Raw genomic sequence first — 17,837 nt, 5'->3', positions numbered from 1 at the left:
TTTGCCTTATTGAATTTGCTTGAATCTCTAGGACACTGTTGAATGGCTGGGAGGGGAGCACACATTTCAGAGGATTCCCAGTCTTAGGGAGCTTGTTACATCATTAAGCACAATGCTATCTACAGGATTCTTTGTTTTAACATCTTTTTTCTAATTTCAACTTTTATTTTATTTATTTATTTATTTTTGAGACAGACTCTCATTCTCTTGCCCAGGCTAGAGTGCAGTGCAGATTTGTTACATGAGACTATTGTGTGCTGCTGAGGTTTGGAGTATGGATCTTGTCACGCAGGTAGTGAGCTTAGTATCTGATAGGTAGTTTTTTAACCCACTCCCCTCCCTCCACTCTCTAGTACTACACAGTGCCCATTGTTCCTTCCATTCCTGAATTTCTGAAAGTTTTTCTTATGATCAGATATAGAATTTTACCAGATGCTTGCTTTATAGTCATTTAAAAACGATCATGCAGTTTTTCTTTTTTCTGTTAATATGATAAATCGCATTGATTAATTTTCAAGTGTTGAAGTAAACATACATTTCTTCAATAATCTTGGTTAGAATCCATTATCCATTTTGCATATTACTATTCTGTTTACTACTATTTTGTTCAGGGTTTTTGTTTCTATGTTTATAAAAGATATTGGTCTGTAATTGTGTTGTTGTTGTTTTATTGTTCTTGAGAGATTTTGATTTCAGGGCAATACCCATCTCATAAAATGAGTTTGGAATTATTTCTACACATAGGTTTTCAGAAAAAGTCTGGGTATGATCAGTTCTGTCTCTTATTTAAATATTCCAAAGAATTAACTCATGAAACTTGACGGGTCTGAAATGTTATTACTGGTCAGCTCTTTAATTATGGATTCAATATTGTAACCAGATATTGGATTTATCTGATTTTGTATTTATTCTTGTGTCAGTTTTGATATGACATATTTTTCCAGGAATTTGTCAATTTCAAAGAATGTGCATTTCACATGTATTAACACAAAGTTGTTTATAATATACTTATTGTCTTTTTGATGTTTGTACGATCTGTAATGACACATTGTCTTTATATCTAAAGTATACCTCTTGCAAACAGCAGATATTTGGATCTTATATTTTTTACCCAGCATAACGATCTTTGTAATTTAAATGGATTTTGTTATCCATTGATTTGGCATAATTACTTATATATTTTGATTTAAGTCAACAATGTGAATATTTCTTTTCAGTTTTGTTTGTCACTCCTTTGCCTTCTTTTGGCTTAATTTTTTATGTGAATTATATATATTTTATTAATACTTCAGTTATAGCTTTTAAGCATTCTTTTCATTCTTACCCCAGAAATTACTATATGCATTTTTTAATAATTGCTGTTTACATTAAATAAATGTAATTATTATTTCTTGACCTTTGGAGAAAAACTCACAACAGTTTAAGTTTACTTACTGTCTCCTGTCTTTGTGGTATTTTTGTCATATATTTTAGAGCTACAGGCTAACCTCTTCCAGTTACAGTAATCTGTTTTTCCTTTATGCAGTTAATATTATTATACACATTTACACACATATTTACCTTTTCCAGTGCTCTTTAGTCCTTTCTGAAGTTATGTGCTTCTATTTAGTATAATTGCTATTTACTCTGGAAAACATCCTGTAATACTTGCTATGGTATAACTTTGCTGAAAATAATTCCAAGTTGGCAGACCTTTCCATGCGACTCTTTCAGCAATGATTGTGTTTTGGCTTCCATAATTTCTGCTCAAAAGTCAGCTGTAAGTCTAATTTTTGCTCCTTTGTGTGCAATCTTATCTTTTCTTCAGAATCCTTTAGGATATTTTCTTTATCTTTGTTTTTCAGGAATTTGATGGCAATGTGCCTAGGTGTGTTTGTTTTGTGGTGTTGTGTTTTCATTGTTTTGAGTTCACTGAGCTTCTAGAATCAGTAGGTGAACATCTTCTTTTATCAATTTTGGAAAACGCTCAATTATTATCTCTTCAAATATCGCTCCTCTCCATTCTTTCTTTCCTTTTCTTCTGGACACAACTTTACTCATTGGTATTATTTGACCATAGCCTATATATGCATTTCTGTCCTCTCTGTTTCTCTCTCCCTCTCTTTCCCTTTCTTTCTCTCTCTGTCCCTTTCCCTTTCTTTCTCTCTCTCTCCCTCTCTGTTGGTTTGAAAACTTTATACTGACCTGCATTTGAATGCACTAATCCTTTCTTTTCCTGAAACCAAATTCATCCTTAGTGTGTGCCTATTGGCAAGTCTTATACTTTTTTTCTTCTTTGAATGGAATGTGGGCAAGCAATCTAGCATATGGTGAAGTATATTGTCCAAACACAGAAAGAGGTTCATATGTTGGGGGAGCTAAACCTAATGACAGACGTTCACCACACAGTTAATACGATATGCCTTTCTAAAGCTTATTTGCCATATCCTTTTATTTTTAGTTGTGTTTGTTTTAGTTTTTTCTCAGTTTATTTATAATATGCCTTTAATTCCTATAAATGTCTGTATTTCTCTCTTAAATTTATCTCTAGAACCTGCCAAATCACTTATTTCTTTCTTCTGTGATCATATAGCCTCCATTTTCAATATTTATATGTATTACTTGAGCTTATTTTTAGATCGCTGATATTCTCTGTAATTTCTTTGAGATTACAGTGAACTAAGTGTCTGAACTCTTTTGGTACTCTTTTCATGTATGTTATTTATTTACTTTTTTGCTTTTGTTGCTTTTCTTCTTTATTTTCCCAATCTTTGAGCCAATTTCCTTTTTGTTTCCTTTGGATTATTACTTATTTTTATGGTGCCAGCTATCTGCTAAGGAAAAAGTAGGGAGGGACAAGTGGAAGTTATCTGGAAAAATATTTAACTCTTAATAAGAGTTAAGGTCTCCAACAATTCTTCACAAATCTGATAACTACTTAATCTGAGGGACAACATCCCCTCTAATTCCCAGAGGCTCCTCACAGAGATCCAGGGTCCTAAGCTCTCTGCACTGTCACCAGCCCTGGCTTCCTCCTCTGGTGGCCTCACTCCCCATCCCTGCCAGAAGTCAGTACTTGGCAAGGAACCCAATTCAAGGTGCTGGAAATGGCTTATAAAAGTGACTTTTTCTTCTGCTTGCCGCCCCCTGACATTATTTGGTATTAAAATGGGTTTGCTCCTCTGTGGTCCAACCACAACCCTAGATCTCATTGCACTTAAAAAACTTCTTTGGCTGTGGTTGTTACGTATATCTCAATTAGTATAATTGATATTTACTCTGAAAAATGTCCTGTAATATTCACTATGGTATAAGGTTTTTTTTTTTATGAGGATTTGAGACATTTTCATAGAATTTAACACATTTTTTTTCCTGGCATATACTTGCTTGTTATGAAATTTCCTTGGTTTTATTAAGGATGGCATTTCTCTTGTTAACAAATTATTATCCCTTTGTTTTTCTTCTTTCAGGTTTTGATGGAGGGGAGAAGTATTGTCCCAAAGCTCATACTTTTATTTTTGCTTATATCATCTTCAGTAAACTTCCTTCAACACCAATTTTTAACCCTCCACAGAAACAAGTCCAGCGAAGTTCATGGACTCAAGCCACTCTATTCTCTTTACTGCTTTGTGAGAGAGATCTCAAAACTGCAAATGTGATCATAACACTTACGTGTTTAAAATATTAATACATTGCCTGCCACAGAAAAGATGCACAGTAAATGGCTATTATGGACTGGCTGAATTAAAAGATGGTATCAGAAAGTGGCCTGGTTATCCACCCAGCCCACGGGCTTCCTTGGAGCATGCCTGGAGCTTTGCAGGGAGCAGGCTTCTATATCCATGCCAGATCTGAGTTGCTGTGTTCTGAACGTTCCTCACAAATGCTAAAATCTCTGCAGGCAGCTCTGGCAGTCAGCAGAGAAACCAGGCAACAAGGGCATGGAGACCAACCAGTGAAAGGGCAGAGATGGAGGAGGAGGAGCGCTGACTGGCCCAGTGCCTTGGGAACAATCTCTGTATGTCAGCACTAAGCACTCTCAATGGAGCACAAGGTTATTTTCCCAAGACTCAGCTTGGGACGGAAACCACAAAACAGAATTAGCGAATTAGCGTTTCAGTCATCTCTAAAATAAAGTTGCAGCAGCAATCCTCCCTGCATTCCAATTCTCAATATCAGGTTATTTAGATAAAACAAGGGCAAATAAACGTTGTCCTCTGAAAGTAAAATACATTTGTAAAACTAGAGTGTGGTTGAACCCTGCACAGGTGCAGGCAGTGAGCCTCATCAGTGCTCCCACAGAATCAGAATTTGCATCTGTTTATACACTAATGATACTATCAAGAAGGATGTGCCTATCAGATGGAAACCTATTTTCCAGCTTCAAAACTTGTTTTCGAAATAAATGGGCTACGCACTTTTTCTTATATTAAAAAAATGGAGACACAAGTCTTTCCCATGATTATGTGAAAACTCAAACCATTTAAAATTATCTACCTGATATTTTACTTACCTTTTATATTTACAGTAGCCATGTCTTCCACCTGGCCCAGGAATTGTGCAGAAAATCAGTGAGCTATCTAATTCCAACAAATATTTTTTCAATAATTTTGATTGGATAAGTACATTCCAGAGGTTCATTCTTTGAAAATTTTGCTCACTGCTGGGAATAATTCCTTGAGCATAAAATAGAAATATTTATTTTTAAGTCATTTTCTGGCTAAAATCTGAAAGCATCATTACATTTTGGTGTGAGCAGAAGATATGAAGCAGTCCAGGTTTTATTCTGTTTCTCAGATGGTTCTTACCAGCATCAAGAGTAATTTTAAATGAGTTTGGTTGGAGTTTATAGTATTTTGGGGGTCAGTGATCTTCTAAAGTCCGTGGCATTTTAACAGAAAAAAATGATGTCATCTCCATACCCAATTTTGATTCTGAGAGAGACACACAGGTTTCTGGTTCTAAACCTTAGTGTAAATTGAGAAAGGGTTGGGAAAGAGAAGCAAGATAACAGGCACATTTTACTAATGTTTTTGTTTGCCTTTGGGTCCTGATCTAGGGTATGTAATTGTTGTGCTTACTATTAGATTCTAAATCTCTCAACTTGTATTTTTGTTTCATAGTCCTACATGGCTTAACACAAGTCTTTTCACACAGCTGTACTCAAGCACACACACACACATACACACACTCTGCAGGGTGGACGAGGAACAAACAGGAAGCTGGTGGTTCTGCCCTTGACTCCTGCTGGGTACCTGGGACAAGCACAGCAGCAGCCGTGCACAGCACTTTCCTCATCTGTAAGTTCTGAGTCTTGTGCTTCCTAATCCACCTGCTTCCAGGACTGGTGGGTGAGAACAGGAAATCCTGTGTTGTCTGAGCAGACCTCTGCAACCCAGACTGTTGTTGTGGCGGTGCTTGCTGCAATGGAACCTCTTTTACTATGGCTTGTTGCGATGTGCCCAGGCTATGTGCTTCTCTTCAACGGGTTCAAACCGAGATGAACCATAGAGCATGGCATCATGGTTCCATTTTTGGTTTTCCAAAGCCGCCAAACAAGTGTAAATGTACCTGGCTTACCCCATTAGCCCCGTTTCAGCTGATCAGTGGTAACAGAGCCAGTATTGGCCTAGACAAACTACGAGAACTGGGTCTCTGAAGGCTGCACACCCGAAGAAGCTTCCCTCATCCAGCTGGTTTGCTTACCTTTGTAGTCATTGATTTGTCACTCAAAGGCTTTGGTGGAAAGACAGATCATGAGCACCCATGATACCAGTACAGTTGCCTCCCTGCACTGCGGTGACAAGCCGCCAACAGTGGACTTCACGTGGGCAGTCGTGGAGAGATGGGGATCTTTGTTTCATGTACAGTAAGTGTGCGAGCTTGAGGAAAGACAACGAAACAGTCACCACCTGCTGAAACAGGTGTTCTCAGCTTCTCTTGTCTTCTGAAGCCCCACATTCAGTGTACCAAAGAACTTAGATTCTCCTACAGTAAAAACAGAAATTCACATTCTTGCCCAAAAAACCCCAAATTTATATATGTAATGACATTGTGTTTTTAAAATTATCATTTGTGGTAAGCTTTAAAGACAAAAATACAGTAATATTTTATAGCGTCGATTTTATTGCTATTGGTTAAAATACAAACACAATAAATCTGTTATTAGTTGAAAATAGTAAGTGTTGAGTGCATTTTTTACACTGAGTGTATATTGAAAAACACAAAGATAGCACACTTAAATACTTCTGCAGCATTAACTGCAAAAAGGACTTACTGCCTTGAATAAAAACATACAAGGTGAAGAATGCCATCATTCATTTGAATTACCAAAATACTCTTGACTACCTTTTTGCTGTAACAATAAAATGTAAAAACAATTTCATCAAGAAAAATTTTATATATTAATTTTTCTTAATTTTTAAAAAATGACATCATGCATTCTGTGTGGCCCCTCATGGTGCCCATGGTCAAGTCTCTGCTCTCCTCCTGCCCTGGGCGATTCCATAAATCCAGGTTGTTGGTGAGGGTATGAAGGAACAATCCAGAAGGTGGCCCTCAGAAAGCAGCAGAGCCTCCCACAGGGCCGTATAGGGAGAACACCCCTTTTTTCCTCTTGTCCAAGGTTTCCTTCCTAGATATCTTACAAAAGCGTAGAACAAAGAGGTGGTATGAAACTGCAGCAACACAATTCATTACCAGCACTGCGTTGAGGCTCAAGTGCATCTGTGTACACATTGCACGTGTTCTTCCCTGTCTTGCTGTGGCACAGTCTCCAACTGCTTCCCAGAACCTGTTGCAGGGAGAAGTTAGTTGGGGCAAGGTGACCAATTTCTACACTTTACTTGCATTTGGTTTTTTGCAGTGCAATGCCGGTACCATCAGAGGAAACAGAGCACAGCGGTGCAAGTCTGAATTCCAGGACCCAATGCGGGGTATGTATTCCAACCAGGCCACTTCCAGGCTGCCTGCTCATATGTTGGCTGGCCGTGATAATAGTACCACCCTCACAGGGTTTGTCTTAATGCAAGAATCTTATTGTAAATACTCAAACAAGTATTAATGATTATTTTGACAGCATAAAAACCTTCACCTGCATGGCCTGTATATGGAGGTAACTTTTACATTCAAAGATGAGCAGGAATGATTTCCAAGAAAGGGATGCATTGCCAAGGATGAACACCCTCTCCTGCATTTGCTCACAAGCAGACGCTTCCGTCAGCTTTGGCGAGGGTCTACTGCAGTAAGGGCCAATCCTAACAGCTCCATGCTGGAAAATGTCCAGGCTTATCGCTCATTACATGCCAGTCATAGATTGACTGCAGCTCGCCCCACATCTTTCTTGTCTTCTGGGCTCCAGGCTGAAGGAGCAGCCCTGTTCCCAATGTGCTACCCTTGGGGTGGAGGACAGAAACACTATGCCTTGGCTTTGAAAGCTTCTGCTCATTAATGTCATGCATCATTTTCACTGACATTTCATTGATCAAAGCAAGTCACCTGGCCATGCCTGCTGTGTGTGTGGTCACGGGGATGGGGTAGAAAAGATGAGCAGTTGAAGTATAATCCCCTTAAAGGACAGGCAGTAAGTCATGGGGAACAACAGCACAATCTGGAAGAGCAGGTGTCCCAGTGACAGACTAATAAGGTTTGGCTCTGTGTCCCCACCCAAATCTCATGTTGATTATGATCTTCAGTGTTGGAGGAGGGGCTTGGTGGGGGGTACTGGATCTTGCCGGCAGATTTCCCCCTTGCTGTTCTCATGATTGTGACTGAGTTCCCACAAGATCTGGTGTTGAAAAGTGTGTAGCCTTCTCCCCTTCACTCTCTGTCTCCTGCTCCGCCATAGTAAGATGTGCTTGCTTCCCCTTCACCTTCCACCATGATTGTAAGTTTCCTGAGATCTCCCAGCCACGCTTCCTGTACACCCTGTGGAACTATGAGTCCATGAAACCTCTTTCCTTCATAAATTACCCAGTCTCAGGTAGTTATTTGTAGCAGTGTGTAAACAAACTAATACACAGACTCTAAACACAACCACTTCTCTGCTGGCAGTCATGGGCATTCAAAGTTTGGACTAGAGGTTTCTGCTGGAGCAACAATGCAGGTAATTAATGGTGGGCTGTGTCTGTGCTCACACAGGCAGCTCGATACACAGATGGCACATGATAAAATGGGGTGCAGAGTATTTTAAAACCACCTTAAATACTGTAAGCACGTTTCCATGCATTGCTAACAATAATTGCAATCAGCGCTTCTGAATATGCATAATGGGAATGGAGATTTTATTACTAAAATATCTACATATCTAATACCAACATTTAGCTACTAATAGCTCATTTCTAACACTAACTGGCAGCCAATGATCAAGCATCTATGGCCTGGGGGAAGAAACCCCATTACTTATACTGAAGGACAATTGCTAAGAACTCACCCCTCAAGTCTTGTAGCACAAGAAAACACAAGCATCGCTAACATAGCATTGGAAGCTGGCAAGGCTTAGGTGACATTGCTCTTGGGTGTAGAGAGAGAGACACAGCACAAGGTCCTTGTGTAGGAGTGAACAAGAATTATGCACAAACATGGCCATAAGTAGGAACACACACTGTTTCTTACTTGGGTGAGGAGGCAGAGCCAATTCTAGCTGTGCCGGTGCTGCTGCCATGATGGATTCCTCTGTGAGAGAGGGAAGCATAACATCCTTGCTCAAGCCAGCACTGGGACTGGGGCTGAGCTGGTGTGGGATCCTTGCTCCTTCATCTGCTAATGGCACATGGAAGTGCTCAGTGTGCGCCTGCGGAACCAGTGGGTAGATCGGATATGGATTTAGCCCTGAACTCAGCGGGATGTGTAATGAAGGAGACTGTTCGGCCAATACGGCCTGCAAAGCACTGTTAAAACACCTCCAGAGGCAGAGTGACAAAGAAGCTGGCTCCCTCCACTGCTATAGGAATGAGAGCTTCCGCTGGCACTGAAGAAGGAGCAGCAACACCTTTTGTTTTGTTTTAAGACGGAGTTTTGCTTTCGTGGCCCAGGCTGGAGTGCAATGGCGCGATCTCGGCTCACTGCAACCTCCGCCCGCAGGGTTCAAGAGATTCTCCTGCCTCAGCCTCCCAAGTAGCTGGGATTACAGGCATGTGCCACCATGCCCAGTTAATTTTGTATTTTTAGTAGAGATGAGGTTTCTCCTTGTTGGTCAGGCTGGTCTCAAACTCCCGACCTCAGGTGATCTGCCGGCCTTGGCCTCCCAAAGTGCTGGCATTACAGACAGAGCCACTGTGCCGGCTTTTTTTTTTTTTTTTTTTTTTAATGGGGACAGGGTCTTGCTCTGTTGCCCAGGCTGGAGTGCAGTGGCATGATCTCAGCTCACTGCAACCTCCTCCAAAGTTCAAGACATTCTCCTGCCTCAGCTTCCCAAGTAGTTGGGATTACAGGCATGTGCCACCACGCCCAGCTAATTTTTGTATTTTTAGTAGAGACGGGGTTTCACCATGTTAGCCAGGCTGGTCTTGAACTCTTGACCTGAAGTGATCTGCCTGCCTGGGCCTCCCAAAGTGCTGGGATTACAGACCACCCCACTGGGCCAGCAATACCTACTTATATGCTGTGTTGTGATTTGTCTGTTGAGTGGATTTCTTAAAACCTGTTACTCTTCCTTAAGTAATCCCAGCCAACTCTTCAGTTTGACTTTATATTTATCTTGTCTCTACAGATTGATTGTAAATGACTTACGTTTACATTGATTTGCACACAAATAGCAATAATAATAATAACTCAGCACTGTCGAGTTAACCCTGCCCCAACACCTTCCATTCCTCTCATTTACCTTCCACCCGGAGGAAGCGCTTCCTACACAAAAGGACATGGAGACGTCGGTAAAGGTGCAGTGCTGTGCTCCAGTCACGCAGTGGGTGAGCCGTGGAGCCAGGGTTTCAGCCTGGTTCTGCTAAATCCCAAGACCAAGAGCTGAACTCTGAGGCAGAGTTTATCTGATGTCACTGGTTGGACCAATTGATGAGCAGTAGATTTTCACATCAGCTACAGCTCAAACATTGGCTTTCTTTGGGAACCTCTGATTTCCTTATTTGCTTACTAGACATTACTTCTCCCTCAACCCTTGGAGGAGAACTCATTTATTTTATGATGCATGCCCTTGAATCACTCCCATAAACATATGCGGAAAGGTCAGAAGAGGTCTCCTGAGTGCCTGCCTCCCATAATGGCACTGCTGCTCATTGAGAAAATCCCTGAGTGCTGGAGGTAGGTGGCTGGCAGCCCGAGTGCTGGCTTTTATTAATGTAGACACTGTGCATAATATGCAAAAGAAACCTGGAATCGAACACAAGAGCGTATGTTTAATTACATCTTTAAAATAAAATGTAATTGTTACTCAATTGTCCCTTTCTAATGATTTTCTAAAAGACAATTAAAAATATATACTCCCATGAATAAAAAAGGAACCTACCATTTTACCATATTACAGTTCATGTGTTTAAGAATAATTGAATCTCTGTCAATTATGATTCCAGTAAATTATAAGAAAGATCCATTCTTAGCTAGGTGAATGGGAATTTAAAGCTGGCATGGTCAGACACTGCACAATTACTTTATCTAATAAATTTATGACCTTATAATAGGCTCTTACCAAAGCACTTTCTCCACATAATTGATCATTCAGGTTGACCCACTTCCTGGGTGCTTGTGTCAAGGACTCCCTGGAAGTGTGAACAGGTAATGCTTCTGTTCTGCTCTTCCCTGGGCTGTTCGATCTTACCCCTTGACCCTCGCCCTCCAACCTGCCATGGCCTGCACCACCATTGCTATCCAGCCACCACGTGCACGCCACTGCCCTGCACCTCCTAGGATCTGTGCTGGTAGCATTCATTCAGTATTCGCTTCCACTCTCAGGCTGCACAGCTCCCAAATCTTCTGTCAACTGTATGGTTTTACCTTCCACATTAGGTCTTTATTCTAGCTTGGATCTGCCATTGAATATGGTGTAAGGAAGGAAGGAGCTCTAGTTTTCCCCATATAGTGAGTCTCTTTTCCCAGAACCATCTGCTGAACGACAGATTCATTCTCTACTGATATTAGCACCACGGTGCTCACGTACTTAGAACTTACATTTGCACATGTAAAGGTCTGCCTCTGTGCCCTCCACTCTCTTCCATAGCTCTCTTTGCAATGGTCTTATGTCAATCCTGCACTGTTTCTATTGGGATAATTACGGACATCTTAATAACTAGGAGGGCCAGCCTGTTGCCTCGTGTTTTATAAGGTTAACTTAGATCTTCACAAGATTTTATTCTTCCATTAAATTTTAAGTTTATATCCAATTGGAATATTGATTGGGATTTCATTAATTTTATAGATTTATTTTTGGGGAACTCACATCTGTAAATGTAAAGCAGTCTCAGGTAAGAACATAAGAAATTACCCCATTTATTCACATTCATTTCTATGTCCCGTATCAGAACTTTAAATGTTTTCCCATAGCAGTACTGTGTGTTCCTGGTAAAAATTAATCCTGGGTACTTTATAGTCTTTGTAGCTTATGAATGATTTGAATTTTCTGATTGGCCATTGCTGGTTCAAAGAGATGCTATTGATTTTTGTGTCTGACAACATTTCTGGAATAGAGGTTGTAGTAATTTGATAATTCTGTTATTTTTTTCTGGGTAGGCAATTATGTCATCTGCAAATAGTGACCTTTCTAGCTTTTCTGTCTGTCTCACCAACACCAAAACTAAAGCAGTTGTGGCCATCTGCTATGCCTCCCTCATGGGTGGCACTGGAGATGAAAAGCTCCTTGTTCCTTCAGTGCCCACCACACACCTGGATTAGTCTTGATGACGAGCCTGAGAGGCAGGTGCTATCACCTTCCCCCAGGGTGGAGCGTGGCTTAGAGACACAGTATGACACTGGTGCACAATGGCTGTGTCTAAGTATTCTTCTGATGTAAGAAGGTTCCTATCTTGTCACACTTCTCCAACCCAACCCCACCATCTTTAGTTCCTCACCGTCTCTCCCCCGAGGAAGCTGCAGGTGCCTCAGCCTCCCTGGCTACACTCCAGTTCACCATATTACCACTGGGTGGTCCTCTGAGAGTCTCACTCCTTTGCTATGTCATAGAATGCATGTAGCCATCAGCTCAAGCCCATCTTCCCTCTGCACACATCCTAATCTAGCTGTGCTCCTTTTAAAATGTGACCCTTAAACTGGAATACAATATAGGCATGTTACCTGGGAGCTCACGGTCCTGAAATAAGACAGAGTGGAGCATTCTATGGTTTCCTTCATCCAGAGACACGCATCCCCTGAGAAACCTGGAGGTTCCGTCGTGGAATGGAGGTGAGGGCTCGCCCTGCTGCACTGTGGTCTGGTGGAAGGCCATAGGCAAACCTCACATGATGGGTAGGAACACAAAAGACAGCCTGGCACCCAGAATCACTCAGGCCAGACTGTGGTCCTCCCGGCCATTCTCGCTGCCTCCTGCTTCCTTTATCCAGATGCTCAGGAATCAGCGCAGTTACACTCAGACCTGGGGCAGCTACAGCCAGATCTGCAGCAGTTACAGTCAGAGCGCGCCCCCCACTCCCCCTCTACAACCCCGCCACATACACACATTTACTCAAAGGTCCTTGAAAACCAAAAAAGGGTGAAAGGAAGAGACTCTACGTGGTATGGATTTTCCACGCCAGCCAGGGATCTGGAGTCTGTGAAGCCCGGGTGATGTGTTGATTTTGCTACTGGGTATCAGTGAAACTGTAAACAAGTTATAAAAGTCCATTGGTCTCCACCAAATAGGGGTGCTTCTGGTATTCAATGAAACATGTAGGAAGGGCTTTATATGTATTAAAAATACAATCATTTCTGATTTTCCCTGTGAGTTCAAACTAGGAATCCTTGAAGCAACAACTCAAATTTCTTTTGTGGACTGAGCCAAAAAGCATATTTCCATGGATTCTGTGGCCCAGAAAATTTTTTTTTTTTTTCGATGGAGTTTTGCTCTTGTTGCCCAGGCTGGAGTGCAGTGGCATGATCTCAGCTCACTACAACCTCTGCCTCCCATGTTCAAGCGATTCTCCTGGCCTCAGCCTCCTGAGTAGCCAGGATTACAGGTGCCCGCCACCATGCCCAGCTAAGTTTTTTGTGTTTTTAGTAGAAATGGGATTTCACGATGTAGGCCAGGCTGGTCTTAAACTCCTGACCTCAGGTGATCCACCCACCTCGGCCTCCCAAAGTTCTGGGATTACAGGCATGAGCCACCATGCCAGGCCAGGCTCACAAATTCTTAACGTTTGCTCTTTGAAAGCTGGAGAAACCGGCACCTCATCATTGCATAGTGGAGTGTATGCATAGAGACGGAGACACTGTGCCACTCATCAGTTCTGAACTGGCACCTCTCAGTATTTGTTTCCAGGAGGAAGAAAATCACAGTGTGAAGGATATTAAGTGGTTTTTGACTGTTAAAAATCATTATAAAAGCACCTGGCTGAGAAAAGGCAAAGGAAAGTGCAGGACTCATGGAAGGGATTTTTGGGTCAGTCCCATCCCCCATCATGCCTGTAACTTCCCTGCACGGGCATTGCCAGGCACAGCCTCCCAAGACGCTTTGGAGTTTGTTTTTTGTTGTTTTTATTGTTTGTTTGCTGCCCTAAACAATTCTCATTATGTGTTTATATCACCCAAACTTTCAAAGGCAGGAATATTGGACTGAAAACTCTGACTTCTGAAAAGCAGGACAGAGGCAGGAGAGAGCAGGACACTCGTTCTGCCTACACATCCCCTTGGGAAACACGGATTCTGCCTTGGGTGACAGGTTTTAAGGACTCGGAGGTCCCACAGCTCTCACACCTTTCCTCAGCTGTGCTTCTGGAAGCTTCGCTGGTTGGAGCATGTCCTCGGAGGCTCCGGGGCACCAAGCCTTTCCGCTCTTCCTGGTTGATCCCATCAAAGCCAGAAAGGCAGACAGAAGGCAGGGACCTGCCTTGTCCTAGGCTGAGAGGGAAGGCACAGAAGGTGGGCTTACAACACTGCCCTTGGAGGCTCACTGACACCTTGACTCTTCTGCACATTTAAGAACGATGGCTGGTTCTGCAAAACACGTTGGGCATTTTCTGCCCACAAATGTGCAGCTGCTGAAGCACACGCTGGCTTTCCTCTGAGACTGGCTTGCAAAGCTAACGCCATCCAATTGTTTCTCTTAGATTCTGCAAATAAAAGTGACGACAATTTATCTCTTCCACCTGCTAAAAGACGTTGGGTTTTCCAGGAAGACCAATTTCTTTCCAGAGAAATACAGACTGCATGCTCTCCCCATGCCCCTCCTCTCAAATGTCAAGTCCAGCTGTTGCAGTTTTGCCTTCAGGAAGGGAGGCAGAGGGTCCGTGGAGAGGTGGCAGTTGGGGAAACCGCATTCGTAGGAATGTCGGAAACTCTCAGGAGAGCTGGTCTGTCTTCATCGCTTTCCGGGCTCCACCATGGTGCTCCCTGATTCTGACTCCAAAACAAAAGTGACTTATTTCACAGTCCGAACAAAACTCAGCAAATTGGCTTCTTAGGCTCAGTTATCCTCGAGCTGTCTCGGCCAAGACACTATAAAGAATCGCCTTGTAGGCTTTGGCTGGGAAGAGCAGGCTCTGATCTGTTCCTGCAACCTCACAGTATTTGAACTTTATGTTTCCCTGGGCACTGCAGAAAAGCCTTTTGCTCCTGTTGCTCTTGAAATAAAAGGCAGTGTTCTCTATGAATTTTTAACACCACACACCCTCTCCTCCCGGAGCTGGCAGGCGAGTCACGTCGGAGGCCGCCTCTCGCGTTTGAACCTCAAAACAGCGCAGCTTCTGTTTGTAAACACGTGTGGGCCGTGCGTGGGAGTGACTTCCCTGTGTGTTTTGTGTTCCCCGATGACAGATGCAGCCGCCACAGAACGCCTTGGCAGTGCTGCCCAGGAAGCAGTGCCTGGGAATACATTATTCACGGTCATTTTGTTCAAAATCTGACGTTTTGGACAACGTTCCTCCTGCATCATTACCCTAAGGTGCGGTTGCCAAGGAGCGTCTTCTGCGGTTGGATGAATGCCGTGTGCCCTGACCCACGCTGGCCAATGCCTGGCACTGGAGCCAGGGGCTGGGTGTGGCGGCTACACCGGCCGGGGCTGACGTGGGAAGGAAGCAAGCTCAGAGGTAAGGAGTGACGCCCGCCAGGACTGGCTGATGGAGCCATGCCTGGCCTTTCCCCTTGCTCAGAGTGCTGACAAAGTGAGGTCAGAGGAGGCTGACATTTATGGCCAAACTGGGAAGCAGATGCCTAGTGACGGCCCTGCATCGCTCATCACGGTTCATCGGCCCTCTCAGCGCAGGAGATAGCATTACCTGCCTGGTGTCAGGCGGGCGCTGATGGCTGCTGGGAGATGAGCCCTGTCCCCAGCCTCCAGCCCAGATGATGGCTGCTTGGCTGATAGGATCACCACAGCTCGCTCATCATCAGAGGCGGCTCCATCCCTCTGCTCCACAGGATTTACCTGCGGGAGACGCTTCCTCCGTTTTGTGTTTCCAAAGACAGCAGGTGATGAACAAGAGGAGAGGCTGGAGGACCGTGATCCATGCATGCATGTCCTCACGCCTGGGGGTTTGTTTGCAGGGTCTCAGTTTTGAGGTTGGTGTGGTCACCCCTGGCACCACTCTCCTCCTCTTCTTTCTTCTCAACCAACTCCGACTTTTTCTCGCAATTTCATCATGGGGATGATGACAGAGACTTCCTCTTCAGGTTGCTGTTGGTATTAAATGAAATAATCCATGCAGATCTTGAAGGACAGTGTCAATCCCATAAAAGGCATACACCAGGACTGGGCGCGGTGGCTCACGCCTGTAATCCCAGTACTTTGGGAGGCTGAGGCAGGCAGATCACGAGGTCAGGAGATCAAGACCACGATGAAACCCCATCTCTACTAAAAAAATACAAAAAAAATAGCTGGGCGTGGTGGCAGATGCCTGTAGTCCCAGCTACTCAGGAGGCTCAGGCAGGAGAATGGCGTGAACCCAGAAGGCGGAGCTTGCAGTGAGCCAAGATAGTGCCACTGCACTCCAGGCTGGGCGACAGAGCCAGACTCTGTCTCAAACAAACAAACAAACAAAATGGCGTACACCAATAGCAACTACTATATTTCCTCAACTGTGCGCTTCCATCAAAAGTAGGACTATGTCAAAGGCTGGATGTGTGCTAGTGATAGTGTACCTAGCAACAGAGATGAATAGAGTCTGAAAATTGCCGTTGCAAATGTAAGCCCTGAATAACCTGCAGGAGATAGAAAGGCTAGTTGGGCGATTCGTGCTGTGCGGACAGAGCCTAGTTAGACTGGGAAGAGGGGATCCTCTGGTTTCGTCATCTTGGCTTACTGAGTGTTGTTTGTAGAGAGAAAACAGGGGCTAAGGTCTTAGAGCCCTCTCCAGTGACAGGCGGGAAATGAAGCATTATTCCCAAACCACTGGACTCACGGAATCTGAGCACTGCGACTGTGACTGGAGATCCCTGAAGCCAGCCAGGTGATATTGGTGACCACCTGTGAGTCAGCACTTACAGGATAGCTTGCATTTTGAGAGTTGTTCATACCAGCCACTCCTGTTTAAAAGGAGAGGCTCTCTTCCCGGAGTTTTGTATGAGAGCACCATTGCCACTGCCGCCTCCTCTCCCTGTGAAAAACTGGCACCAATGAGCATCCCTGGCTGCTGCTGATTGGCGAGCCCAGCTGGTTCCAAAGTCCACGCCTACCGCTTAGTTTAAGAAAGCCCCGTTTTCCGTGCAGCCTGTCTCCCTGAGCTGATCACAGACATACCCAATCACCTGCTTCTTAGCTCATAGGAATGGCAGCTCCCTGATTCAGGGGGCATTGCTAGCTGCAGTGCTGGTTTGCCATGTCCTGTCTGGGAGCATCAGCACTGTCCAGCCTGGGCTTCCACAGTGGGCATCCACGACCCTGGGCACACAGGGTCCTGCACGTTCCTCCTACAGACAGCTTGTCTCTTTTTGGACAGTTGCTCAGGTCTCGTTGGCTCTGTTTTTGGAGTAGGATGAGGCCTGTTTGGGTGGGGACTTCCCAAGCCCTGTGTCTCGAGAGGGAGGCCGTTTAAGTGTCTCTCTATATTTGGGCATGCCCCAGTCCCCTTCCACTGCTACTTGAACAGCAAAGTTAGCTGGAAAAAAATTTAAATATTGATTCTTAGAAGAACTTACACACTTACAAGTCTGGGGCCCTTCTTGTGGAGATTATTTTAACTGAGCAAAAGAGTAGTTCTGAGTAGGTAACATGTGTACCCGGTACAAGACAACATGTGATCACGGCACAAAAGGGGTTGAAGTAAAAAGTCACCCTCCCCCTGCCTCTGCCCCTCAGTCCCCTCACCAGGGACAGCTCTGGCCAGCAGCCACTCCACCCACCTTCATCCCGCCAAGCGGCTGAAAAGGAGGCGTGCATGGGGCCTTGCGGAGTCTGAGCCTGAGTCGACCTCTTAGGTCCCTGGGCCATCGCACTGGGTTGTATCATCCTAAGAAACATGGGCTTCTTTGTGCCCTTGAGGGGGCTGTAAGAGGGCCTGCCCCTGCCTCCCCCTCCCCCTCCCCCCAGCATGAAGAAGAAAGACCACTCTAACTGCCCTCCAAAGAAAGCATCTTCTTATCCGTTGGCCGTTTCAGCTCAGACAACGACCCAGAGGGAGGCCTGGATGATGTCGGGGCAGAGGCAGCTCCTGCCCCATCCCAGTTCTGCCTCCAGTCACTCCGGCCACTCCTCGAAGGGAACCTGTGCCCAGGGGACTGCCCTTCTTGGGGAAGATGTAGGCAAGGACCCGGTGGGACCCCAG

This window comes from Pan troglodytes, chromosome 4 (assembly GCF_028858775.2).
Source record: "Pan troglodytes isolate AG18354 chromosome 4, NHGRI_mPanTro3-v2.0_pri, whole genome shotgun sequence".
Taxonomy (NCBI): Eukaryota; Metazoa; Chordata; class Mammalia; order Primates; family Hominidae; genus Pan; species Pan troglodytes.
This window is presented reverse-complemented; position numbering follows the sequence as displayed.